This window comes from Propithecus coquereli, unplaced genomic scaffold, assembly GCF_000956105.1.
Source record: "Propithecus coquereli isolate 6110/MARCELLA unplaced genomic scaffold, Pcoq_1.0 Scaffold335, whole genome shotgun sequence".
Taxonomy (NCBI): domain Eukaryota; kingdom Metazoa; phylum Chordata; class Mammalia; order Primates; family Indriidae; genus Propithecus; species Propithecus coquereli.
The window spans coordinates 154,729-168,401 of NW_012149008.1; the positions used below are offsets into that span (position 1 = coordinate 154,729).

At 38.1% G+C, this 13,673-nt stretch overlaps 1 protein-coding gene across 1 annotated transcript in view; it reads right to left on the minus strand.

Annotated features, from left to right (window-relative positions):
• The window catches only part of CHCHD3 (coiled-coil-helix-coiled-coil-helix domain containing 3), a 303,246-nt gene that overhangs the window by 55,466 nt on the left and 234,107 nt on the right, over positions 1 to 13,673 (minus strand). The gene's annotated exons all lie outside the window — the stretch shown is intronic.

Sequence of the window (13,673 nt, forward strand, 5' to 3'; positions counted from 1 at the left end):
GATTTCTTGCACAACTGGCATGGATACTTATAAAAATACATGTAAAGCTACTCATTTAAATGACAGTAGAGTTGTTGGCATACAGATTATAATTAGAGTAAACTTTCATAGCTATAATTCATCCATCGTTTGATTCTTATGAGGAAATTCCTACCATTTTTGAAAATTATTTAGATTGCCTTTATTTGGAATCTACCACTGCAAGATCAAAGAATGACTGAAATCAAAAAATGAAATTCACACACATTCACATCTGCCTATTATTCCATCAGTGTTCCAACTAGGATATTAAAGGATCATTTCTTTCTATACAATATTTTTGTCCTCAAGATGAATTCCGTATGGAGTAGAATCTGTTCTATCACTTTCACATAACCACAAGAGCATCAACATTTATAACTAGTAAGTAGGAACAAGGCGACAGATTTAGGTAGTTATAATACAAAAAAAATGTTCCCACTATTACATGAATGAACATGTAAACTACGTAAACCAAGGTGTAATGGCAAAGTAATGCCTTTCCTGGGACAGCAAAATTTAAAATTATCCATTCTAACTAGCTACTTTGAAACCAGTCTTACTGCAGGGGGTGGCCTCAATGACCCCATGAGCTCTCAGACTCAAGGAAATATCCTGCAAAATACACTGCAGCACAAAAAACACAACACAATACAGTGGCCTACTGTGTATCTTTCATTTCCTAATCACTCAGGTTTCACATGCAAGGCTTGGGGTAGTTTACTTTTTAATAAATCATTGTTGGTTGGTGAAAAAATGAAAATGAAATCCCCTTCACACCAGTGACCCCTTTGCATTTAACAATCTGGGTTGCCCAATGACAGTCACATCCAGGTTTCTTGGATGTAGATAAAATCAATAGGTATGTGATTAGACAGCAGACTCAGGGTGGCTGGAGCCATGGACAGGTCACCATTTGAGATGATGAATGGCTTTCTATCAACCTACAGTCCCCTATGATGCTAACATTTACTATAATCTTATTTGGGCTACAATTTATCTTTCTTGCACCTGATCAATAAAGATGAACAGAACAGTTGTAAAGATCGATTGTAATTTTTTATCATTTTCAAGCACAAAGGTGCATTTCTGACATGAAGACAATATTCTAAGTGTACTTCTTCTGTATTATTTAAGCCTGCAATTTGAGTGATCAACTGCTCTAGTCTATATGCCGAGAGGTTTTAATTTATCTGTAGGTCTCGAGCTATCAAAAAGCCATTTGTCTTCTCAGATAGTTTAACTTTAGGTTATGTCACATCATTTTATCTGTTTCACTTATAAGAGTTTCTTTCCTTTAAAATACAAGACACACATGCTCTTCTGCAATGTTTGGCTTAAGCTTTTCTTTGAAATCTTTCTAACAAAGAGGGCAGCAAAATGGCAGTTACTAATCTATCACTAACAATGATGAGACACTCCCAAATTACTCAATGAACTGTCAAGTGGGCATTATGTTATTGAATTATCTATTAAAATGCTGGTGAAGCAATAACATTTTAATTAATACTTTCACTTATTTTAAGCATTCAAACTATAATATCTGGACAGAGATAGGATTGAGTTGAATGATGTGGTGTCTGTTATGTGACCTTGAACAGGTCTCCCAACCTTCCCCAGCTTCCTTTCTGTGTTCTTAACCTATAAAATATGGATGATAATATTAGCCCTGCTTATCTCTGCCAAAGCTATTGTAGACATCAAATAAGATAGGCAAGAGAGCTGCGAAATCTGTTAAATGTTTTTGCAGATTAAGATCAACATCCAAATAAAATGGTTGTGGGAGGAAAACAACTCATTTGGGGTAATTCCATTCTGGGGACAAATTCTAAATGATCAAAAGTAAATATTCAGTTTTCTAATAAGAATACGCACAAAATCAAGAGTTCTGTCATAATACAGTCAGATCCTTTCTGCTTTGTAATGCCAAATGCAGATCAAATTTTGTCAACATTCCCCTAGGATGTTCAACACAAAAACCTGTACCTGCACTGTCTGCAAACTTAGCACATAATTCTAAAATTAAAGCTTTAGGCATTATTTATGTTCCGTACTTCCACCTCAGTGACCAGTTTCCCACACTGCATAAATCTTTCTAACAAAGAAAGTTCCCAGGAGGCAACACCATATAACAATGATGGGAATAAATACAAATATGCCCAAGATCTGTATGTAGACAGTGTTTAATTCATCTAAGGATTTACTTATTCATTTGACAAAATTAAATGCTTATTACCCCAATAACATCCACCTTGGGGAATTATACCCTCAAGAAGTTTTCACCTGATAATGGGAGAAAAGAACAATAATTATAATGCAAGGTCACAAATGCCAAGTTAAAAATCATATGGATAGTGTTACTAGAGTTCAGAAGAGTCGAGATCTCCTCTGGCCTGAGAAAATATTTCTCGAAATGAACACCTATTCCAACAACAAAAAACAAGAACAACAACAACAAACTCCCTCAATATGTTTGCCAGGAGGAGAATGGATAAACACCAAGTATTCATACAGTGAAAATGTATACAGTAGGGAAAAAGAATGAATTAAACATACATGTAGAGCAAAGGAAGCAAGTCGTAGATCTGATGTGGTAGGATGCAATTTAAGTTTTGACAGGTGCAAAACAATGAACAAGAAGAGTAAATACCAAATTCCACTGATCATCTCCAACTGGCGGCAGTTGTGTGACAGGGGTAGAAGGGACAAGAAGGGCAGAATATCGTAAACGAAGGGAAGACAAGGGGGTTTCACTGCATTGCGATAGGTCTTAAAATGAGGTGTGGGTCAGCAGCTAGTTGTTACATTGGATTTTAACACTTGTAATACACATAAAAATTGTATTACTCCTCCCTGCCCCCCAGGGGGGTTAATTAACAACAACAAATGACTTAGTTTGGCTAGAACATGAAAGTGTGTTTGGTGGGATGCATGCTGAAGAGGTTGGCTGAGTCGAGATTTATATATTCTTGAATACTAAGCTATTGCAGTGTGTACACATTACTAAATAAATGTAATTTTTTCAACTTCTTTTTGTGAAATAATTTTAGACTTACAGAAAAGGGGCAAAAAATAGAAGAAGGTTCCCATATATCATCTAGGTTCCCCTCATGGCAACATCACTGTACAATTATCAAAAGTAATAAATTAACAATGTTACAATAGTGGTAACTGAACTATAGACTTTATTCAAATTTTTCCAGTTTTTCCACTAATGTTCTTTTTCTGTTCCAGGATCCAATTCACGTCGCATTTAGTTGTCATGGCTCTTTAGTCTCCTCTAATCTGTGACAATTTCTCAGTCTTTGTCTTTTACAACCTCGGCACATCTGAAAAATACTGGTCAGGCACTTTGTGGAATGACTTGCCATTTGGGCCTTGCTGATGTTTTCTCGTGGTTAGAGTGAGTTCACGCATTACTGAGAGGAAGACCACAAAAGCCATGTGCCCTTCTCCATGCGCGATTTCAAGGGCTACATCATGGCGTAGATCCTTCTATTGATGTTGACTTTGATCACTTGATTAAGGTGGTGTCTGTGGGGTTGCTCCACAACAAAGCCACTGTTTTTCCCTTTTGTAATTGATATTTCATGGGAGAGCCTTTGAGATTATGCAAATATCCTGTTCTGAGTGCAGCGATGAGTACTGGGGTGTTCTAATGGTGCACTAACTTTTAAATGACATTACTGCATATTTAGACGTTACTGATAAAATGACAATTTTCATGTACTCTTTTACTCAATAATGAAAACCATGTAGCCACACAGGAAAAGCCTTTAAAAAAAAAATCTTCAAAGACTGGGTAGGTATTCTTAGGAAAGTATAAATTTCCTACAATATGATTATGAAGTACAGAACAGGAAGTTAACAAAAGAGAGAGCAAAAGAGAGGAAATTAAAGAGTTACAGAGAGATGGACCTAAATCAGGCCCTCCTTCCCCACTGGCCATCAATAACCGGACTGCCCACACTCTGTTGCATTGTGGGATCCTCCCTCCTGCTGCCAGAATGCCAATATTTACACTATGAAGAGTTAACTGTCCATGTGGTGAGGATAAGGCAGACCAGCTATTGCAAAGAGTGGGAAAAATGGAAAAGGGGGTGAATGGTTTCAGAAGTTCCCTTGGGGATTGCCTGACCAGATCCAGGTTTACAGGAGGTGGCCCCAACTCTTGCCCTACTGTTTTGTGAGCCCATGGGTAACGGTCTGTTGATTACTTGCTTCAGAGTCTCTTGTGGAGCTTATTAAACTGTAGAGTCCTGGCCCACACCATAAAATTTCTGCGGATGGGGCCAGGAAGCTTCATTTGTAACAAATATCTTGGGTGATTCTGAATATACACTAAGTTTGGAAACTACTGGGTTTCTAGAAAATAAAAGAATAATATATTATTTAGCTTGCCATTCAAATGAAAAATAATCAGTGTTTTTTAAGAACGATGGCAAATAACCACTTTCCCATAATTAAATACAGCCATAGTCGTTCAAAGGTGCTCCAAATTTGTGATCCATGCCATACTGTTGGCAAATCACTAGTGGACCCAAAACTTCCTGAAGAACTCTGTCTTTACCCATTGCCTAGCAACACTACAATGTTCCTATTCCAAATGGGTACTGAGAGGTACAAGTACAGTAATTTTCAGAAAGGTTGTTTTTGTTATCTGTGTTGTCTTGAGATGGTAATAGGTTATATATACATGCTGCTACTTTGCTTACTCCCCCACCTCTTCCATCTGGGCCGTTTGTGACTTGTTCTGGCCATAGAATGTGATAAAAGTAACGATGTACCAGTTCCAAACCTAGGCCTCTCTCTTGGAACCCTGTCCAGATGCCACATCAGTGACCCCAGGCTGGCCTGCAGGAGTAAGAGAGATTGCAAGAACCCATCTGAGGACATCCTAGACCAGCCAAACCTCAGCCAACTCAGCAGGAGTAAGCCCAGCTGGGACTAGAATTGCCCAGCTGATAACAGCCCAAATTGGTGACCTGCAGAATCAGGGGGTAAATAAATGGTGGTTGTTTTAAGCCACTAAGTTTGGGGTGATTCATTATATATTAAAAGCTAACTGGTTTATGCTCTTTCTCTGTGTTCTCAGAAAAAACGGACCTTCATCAAGCACCTACCATAATGTACCAACGATATGTGTTTCTGTGTGTTCTCCCCAACTAGTCCATAAGCTCCTTAAGGGCAAGTATCTTGTCATATTTATCATCATACTTAGAGCACTCAGCAAAATACCTGACACACAAAACTTACAGAAAAATAATGTTAGACTGACACTAGCTATTCTGAACTGCACTTCAACTTTTGCTCTTATTTAAAACAGGATGGGACAGAGAAAAGTCTAAAGTAAATGAAATAATGTTATAAGAAGGATAAGATAAAATACTGTATTTATGTCTCCTACAAATTGACAAATGCTCTAGCCTGCAATGCCACACAAAAAGGAATGGTTATCACTTAAGATAGTGTTCAATTTCAATTAACAGTATAGTAATAGTCGAAGCTACAAACAGGAGCTTAAACAAGTAAGGGGTTTATTTTTCTCATATAATAAGAAGTCTGGATGTTCGAAACCCAAGGCTAATATAGCTGCCAAGTCCCTCAACAAATAACTAGGTTCTCTTCTGTCTTCCTTTCCACCCTCAGCAGTTGCCTTTTGTCTTCACGGTCTTAGGATAGCTGCTACACCTACAGTTATTATGCCCATGCTCTAAGGAAGGAAGAAGATTCTGGAAGGTAAAGAGATTTCCACTTCCACCTCTCTGCCCAGAATTTTATATCACGCACAACCCTGACTGCAAAGGAGAGTGGGAAATTATTTTTGTTTCCTCACTTCTACAGTAAAGAAAGAGAAGAAAGGAATTGGGAATGGGTGTTTACTGAGCCAATTTATTGTACCTGCTATGGAGAGTTGAGGTAACAGTGCAAAATCACGCACAAAACAGTGTGGTTGATTTTAGATGCAAGTATCCCAATATGTCTTTCCAATCTCCTTTAAACTTCTAATTTGGGGTGGTGGGGGGGGGATTTACCCATCTGGTATTCTCATACCCAAGAACAAAGTTTTCAGACAGTGTAGGAAGGAAATAGGAACCCACAAGAGTGGGCATCATTCCCAAGTTCCCTGGGCTGGCCGTGGCCCAAGTTTTTCAATGTGTGATACGCTGCCATTTTCCATTTTCAGGAAGGCTCCCTTTTAAAAGTATATATTAAGATGCACATGCACGGATACACATTATTGCTAGATTTGAAAAGTATCTGTTTTCAAGTTCTAAATTAGATCAAAAGAAAACATGTACACAGTATTCTTGCAGTATCTTCTCAGATTCTGAATCTCACTTCTGTTCTATTATAACTAATATGATCATACCTGTAGCATACAAGAAAAGAACAAATCAAAGAGGTCATGAGAAAAATTTTACTAGCTCTTGTTAGATCTTTTACAGAATGCCTTATACAGAGATTAGGGAATGACTATGTCACACTAGTGCTGAGGTACAATTTAAATTCTGGTGGCAAGACACTACTTCCCAGAGGAGAATAACACTACTTACTACTCACTGTCCATTACAGGCCGGTGGCAACTCCACGGTGTCCAGCACAGAGTGAATAGGGGAAGGAACGAGTCTGATCTGGGAAGTGAGCAGACTGGCTGAAGGTGTGGCTCTCCTTTCTCAGTTGAGCTGTAATTGCCACTAACCACTATACGCCTCTCTCCCTCCTAAACCCACACCCACACAAGTGTCACTTGAAGTGGCCAGCCAATTCAAATAAAGGTCTAGGCCAGGATGTACAAACACCAATGCCAATAAGAGCATTCCTATTGCTCAGCTGGATTCTAAACAGTGTTATTTGTACTTTTTGTAATAACACATAATCAGCTAGATGAAGGTAAGTATGTCTCCCCAAAGGTGAGAGCTAAGCATTTGGAGACCCAATTTACTGCTGCATTAATTGCAGCGCAGATACAATTCCAGGCACAGAAGCTCTGAAACAGTCATTTATTCAGTGGCATCAGGTGTTCAAAAAGAGTTCAGGCCTTTGTCAACCATCCTGTCTTTTTATAGAATTACACAGAATAAAGAGACTGACTTTGCAATGTAATCACATTTTTTTACCATGATTTTAAGAGCTATAAAATTGTTTTTTAAAAAATCACTAATAGTCCAAATATAGTTTATCTAGTGGTTTCAGTATTTTTCTGAAAAACCTTCTATCAGAAAGCCTAATGGCTGTCTTGGGTTTTGCCTTTCCTACGTTTCTGTATATTCTTTTTTCCTTTTTTTTTTTCTTCTTCTTTTTTGTTTGCACACAGGGAAAGAAGGGATGTTCCTGTACATTTTGAAGTCTGTTATAGGTGAGCAGAAGAACAGTGGAAGGAATTTGAAATTCTCAGTGAGAAAAGTGGCCCTTGAGTACAGAAGTTGGCATCTTAAAGAACCTTTTATTACTGGAACTTCTGAAGCCCATGGCCTTCATTCCACTTCCCTGGACTCTCTCCTTTCATCCCCTTCCTTCCCTCCTTACCACCACTCCCCTCTCACTAAGACAGGAAAATCAGCTAATATTTAAATAGCTTGCAAACTGCCAACACTGGTTCAGATTCACAGGATATCAGATCCAGTATTTTATTTCTAAAAGGTACACCAAGAAATGGTTTGGGTTATTTAAACTGAGTCTCATTTTCTAGCACCTAAAATGAGGACTTTATCTTTCAGGATGATTGTATCAATGGGACAATGTAAGTCCGGTACTTGGCATAGAGCCTGGTTTCTGCTGGTGGAAGGCAAAGGTTCTTAATTACAAAACCACTAGTGCCAACAACCCTTGGCTACCTAGGTAATCCAAAGAGCCTGGATTCCCACTGACTTATCTACACAACTACAAAGGAACCTCATGAAGAACAATCACCAAGGAGATGGATTCGAACTGCATGTCTACCTTTCTAACATTCAGCGTTGCTATTTGTTTTGTGTAAGTGTTAAACTCAAAAGTATCCTGAGTACTTCTAAATTTCTGCTAATAACCATTTGTGTGTATCTGAATTTTTCTCAGCCCTATTTTTTAAATCCGTATCACTAGTAATCAATAATAAATGACTAAGTTAGCAGTTTCCAATGAATCAAAAATCCTCTGACACTCTATAGTCACTCAAGACAAATGAAGATTCCCTGTGGAAACAAGACTATCATTGGCTAGTCTTTCCGACATCACTCCTTACTTCTCAAGATAACCCTCGTTTTAAGCTAGATATATAGTCAACCAAACTAAAATTCCAAGCTTGCTTACAGGCAGGCTGAGCTGTAAGCAGAAATGTTATGTGGGACTTGCAGGTAGGATGCTTAAAGGGAGCGGAGCTCAGCTGGCAGGGAATCTTTTCAGCACTTTTGCCTTGAGCTCTTTTTTCCAGTCTGCAATGCAGATGTGATGGCCAGAGCGCCAGCAGCCAGCTTGGGAAACTGACTTTAAAAAGGAAAGAAACCCTGTGTTAGGGTGTTGGAATGGAACAATAGGAACCTGGCGCTCTCATGATAACATAGCCACCATGCCAACCCTAGACTGCCTACCTCTAGACTTTTACTAACTAAAAGGAAAATGCACCTCTTTCTACTTTAACACACTGACTGCCATGTGAGTTGTATTTAACTCAGGCTAGTTTTCAGCCCGGGGGCCGTGTGAAGCAAAACCCTGCAGTTGGTTTGTGAAAATCTTACTTGTTGATGTTCTTATTGTTACAATTAATACTGACAATTCAATTCTAAAATGTGGATTGCATTGCATATAACTCACACACAGAAAACAATAAAAAATAACAAATTAGAAAGGATCCTTTTGTTTTAATAAAACACTGTGTCCCCGGGGAAAACATTTTTTTCCCTAGTGCGGCAGTCAATGTGTTAAGCCATTCTATGCTTACGATGTACGGGGTCAAACTAATCAGGAATAGACCTTCTTTTAGCCCTGAGATGTTTGCTTTTCGTACACCTCATGAATAACTTGAACAAAGTCAAAAGCAATGACACACCAAGAGTATCCTTCTCCTTTATAGAAATGCTTCACTTCCACTTGTCAGAAATCTCTATTTCCTTGGGTCTCTCCCCTTTTCCAACAAAGAACAGGAAGAATTCAAAAATTTTAAAGCCATGTTTAACTCTAGCATCAAATCTTACCATCTTTGAGAAGCCACATTTCATGAAAACCCCATTGTCTCCTGGATACCTGGGCAAAATTAATAAACTGCTTTTGTAATTACCCTGTCATTTCATCTTTACTATTTCTCATATAAAGAAACAGAGCTATTCAGAGCTGCTTCTGGCATTTCTAGTTTTATTCCAGGAGCTTTAGAAACTTCACTAATTAGAGTCTCAGGGTTTTTTTTCTTGATTTAGTTTGCTAATTAGAATGGGAATCCTAGATGCACTGACAGCCTTGCCACTACACAAAGATAACCTTAGATATATTAGCTCATGCCTCAGTTTCTTCACCTGGTCAATTTAATAAATAAGTGCACCAAAAACTCATGTGGCATTCTAAGTTTCCTTTTATTTGTTCATTTCTTCATTCTGTAAAACTAAAGATGTGTGCCAAACACGAGGCCTGGAACTTAGAACACAATGATGAGCAAATAGACACATGGCCCCACTTGTATGGAACTTATGGTATAATGGGGGAGAGAGAGACAGGCATACATTTTAAAAATCACATAAATAAATGTATAATTAGTAAAGAATTACAGTGCCACAGGATCACTATGTAGAATTTTTTATTTCTAGGAAGTGGTTTTTCTAATGAGTCTCTGAAGCCCTGTATTTCTCTGAAGTATCTAACTACCCTTCATATTCTGTTCTTAAGTTAGCTGTGATTTTATTTCCTTTTAATTTCTCTAGCTATTTCTGTCAGACCATTCGAGCTTCATCTCGGTTCTCTCTACTTGAAAAAGTTTATTCTGACCCCTTTAGGAATAAAAGAGATCTGCTTGTGTTGATATGGAAAGAGATCCATGAAGTATGAAAACAGAATGCGGCAAAATATTTTGAATAGTACTTTCTAAAATGATAAGCATATATATGTGCACATATATACCCAGAAATGTTCTACAAGCAACAGTTGCTACAGATGTGAGAAGATACTTTTCCCCTTTATTTTATATATAGCCTTCTATAACAATTTAAGGTTTTAGCATGGGCTTTTACATTTTTTACAAGAAAATCATGCCTTAATTTCCAGCAGACATTATAACTAAATTCTTATCATGCCCAAAAGTTAACTTATCTAGATATTACCGGGAAAGTGACTCTCTGATCCTTTCCCCATTTTCCATACTTAGATTGAGACTTCCCATTTATCCCAAATGTAGGGTTTTAATTTTTCTCATGATTATTTCTTTAATAATGCCAATAAAAGGCCTTAAATCTTTCTATTGTTTGTATCTCTTCTCCCTGTGATAAAACAGTACAACCGTTCTACACTCACCTTTTGGACTTCTATATTACACATCTGAGACCTTTCTGCTCTTTACATGGTTATATATCTCACTGTTTCTTCTACAAGGGTGAGACAAAGCAATTTCACAGTTATCAGAAGGGTTATCATGAGAATTTATCGTGATGTCTTCCAAGATCTGTAGAGTAATTCCTGAATTACTGCATGTTACCAGGGCAGGAACCTTCCATTCTCTCCAGGTCTGTGTAATGTGACACAGTCATTCTCCAGGCCATAAATAAGTCTTACTTGGAAAATGCTCAATGAGGTGATGCTACATGTACATTTACTAGCATCACCACTGTATGGCTTTCTACAGAAAGTGTCACATTTGAATTGCCAACACATCTCAGGCTTGCACTCCACTCTACCCCGGCTGGTCTCATATCATCTCCTGTGAAAAGGAACTCTATAAATCGAACAAACAAACTCTTTTGTGCTTTCTCAGCATAAGCGCTAGTGCAATCACATGCACACTGAGCCTTCCTGAAAACTGCAGGCTAAGAAGAAAGCCATAAATGATAATCCTTACTGTAGAGGAGACAGGCAAACATTAGCTCCTTTAACAGCAACTCTGTTTAGCTCTGCATTCATTCACAACTTGATTCTAATAATCTGATGGATTTACAACAGATGCTCACTTTGATGATACTGGCTTACTCATTTCACTTTCTTCCCTGGCCTTTCTCTGGCTTTAAAGAAGGGAAACCTTAAGATTCATTCATTCAGAAAGCATTATCGTTAAAGAGTTAATATGGGTGAGTCCAGGGGTAGGCCCTAGGAATGGAAAGCTGAAGATACCTGAAAGGCCGGGGGCAGAGAGCTCTGAACAATTAACCAACGATATTGCACAAAGATAATGGGCTTCTGTTTGTTGTCTTTTTAGTCTTCAAGGGCTCCATATTACAGTGCAAATGCTATAGGAGGTAGTAAGCTTTGTCACCTGACCTCCTGTTCCTCGAACTTGTAAGGTCTATCATATTGACTGAAAATACATTAGTCACAGAAGAGTAAAAACAAATTTTAAAGGTTCTCATAGAGAATTAGAAGACCACTGAGATTATTTCTTTGGAATCCAGGATATGAAACTGAGTAAATCTATTCATTATCCTTTAGCTTATTATCAATTAACTTCCTAAGAGAGACTCATAACTGATAGGTGGGACCAAGAAGAACCCTTCCCAAAACAAAAGTGCACGGAGTGACAAAGGAATCCCGCCAGGAAGAAAAAGTATTTGGGAGAAAAGGAGTCCTGACTGAGGAGGTTGGAGGGGCCACGATACAGCTTGCACGCTTGCCACTTTTGCATAGAACTGGACTTTTAAAAATATAATCTCATCAGATGTTTCTAGCAAGACGAAATAGAGACAGTCTAATAGAGGCCAACACAAATAATTCATTCTGATTCAGAAAATCTACTTACATAAAACTTTCCTGAATATTGAGCAAACCTCTGAACTCTTTCACAGACATGATACACTTGGTTGGTGCCAGCTGAGAAGAAACCCCAAATGAATCAAATCTATTTGCTCAGAAGTAGGACCTTTGCAAAACCACAGAAAATACATACCTCTCGTAAAGGGTGAGTGCCATGAACAAGCTCAGAATCCCAGACTGTGTACATCTCCCTAAGTGAATAATATAATGAAAAACTTCTGATTGACCCCAGCAGAGTTAGGAGCTAAAAGCCGTTATGAGGAGGTACTCTGATGATGTATATACATGAGGCAAAGCATTCTTAAGCTTCAAAAGATAATTTCATCACTATGCTTAGAAAGTTATTTGTGTCACCTATCGACACATAAAAGGTGACAGAAATAACATCACTTAATGAGTTACTCATTAAGAACTACGGTACTCACTCTTTTAATGCACACATTTAACACCTATATTCAATAAAGACAGTCTTGGGATTGGTGCAGGCAGGGGGCATGGAATTACCATCCGTGACAGTTTCTCGTTTGTGAATCTACTTTTGTCACTGGTATTATGCATTACCAGATGTCTAACTAGGAGAAAACCTGTAGAACCCAACCAAAAGCAAAATTTTAAAAAGAATTTTATTTTCTAAGCTAAAATTCCACCTAAAAGAAAATGCCATTCTTTAAAGTCTTGTGATTAGAAGGAGGGAGGGGGAAGATCTAGACTACAGGTATTTCGGAAATACATTTCCTTGATAGTAGCATTTGAAAACATTTGTGAGACAAAGATTGGTAAAATAATTTCATTTTACATCTATCAAATTCGCTGTTTTGTTTGCTTTTTGTTTTTCTTTTACACACACAGACGTATTGTAAACTAAAAATAAAATCCTAATCCTCCCACCAACTAAATGGACCCCCTCTTGGCCAAGGGTAATCCAGAAAGACCCTAAAACTGAGTTCCTGGCATGATGGGAAGGGAGGTCAGACATGCCTTGTATATCCTCTCCCTTCTAGAGTTTAGACACAATAATTGATCAGCATTAACCTTAGAGATACAAGACTGACAAAACAGCAGTAAAACATCAAATTATGAACAGGACCCGAGGCCAAGCAAGGGAAGGGTTAAGTCACGCCTTACAATCCACAAAATCTGGTTAAACGGGTCCTTTTTTGCTGGCATGGTATCACATGGCAGATAACAGACCCCTTTATTTTAACTGTGGCATTCCTTCCTACTGACTACAAATTTTCAGACAAAGCTTAACTCTTTCAACCAATTGCCAATTTAAAGAATCTCTAAATCCACCTATGTCTTCTAAGCCCCCTATTCAAGATATCCCAACTTTTCCGGCCGAACCAATGTATACCTTCCATGTATTGATTTATGATTTTACCTGCAATTCCCGTCTCCCTGAAATGTACAGAACCAAACTGTAACCTGATTTCCTCAGGCACAGTTTCTCAGGATCTCTTGAGATTGTGTCTCTCCTGGCCATGGTCACTCACATTGGCTCAGAATAAACCTCTTTAAATTATTTTACGGTTTGTTTTTTTCTGTTAATAGTATTAAGTACCAATGAGTGTATGAGGAAACGGGCTCCCTCATAATCTGCTGGTAAGAGTATAAACAGGAATAATTTATGGCAACATGTTTAAAATGCCTTTCAATGATGCATGCCCTTGACACAGAAGTTTTATTTCTAGAAATATGTGAAATAATCGTGGATATGTATAAAAATGTAGCTA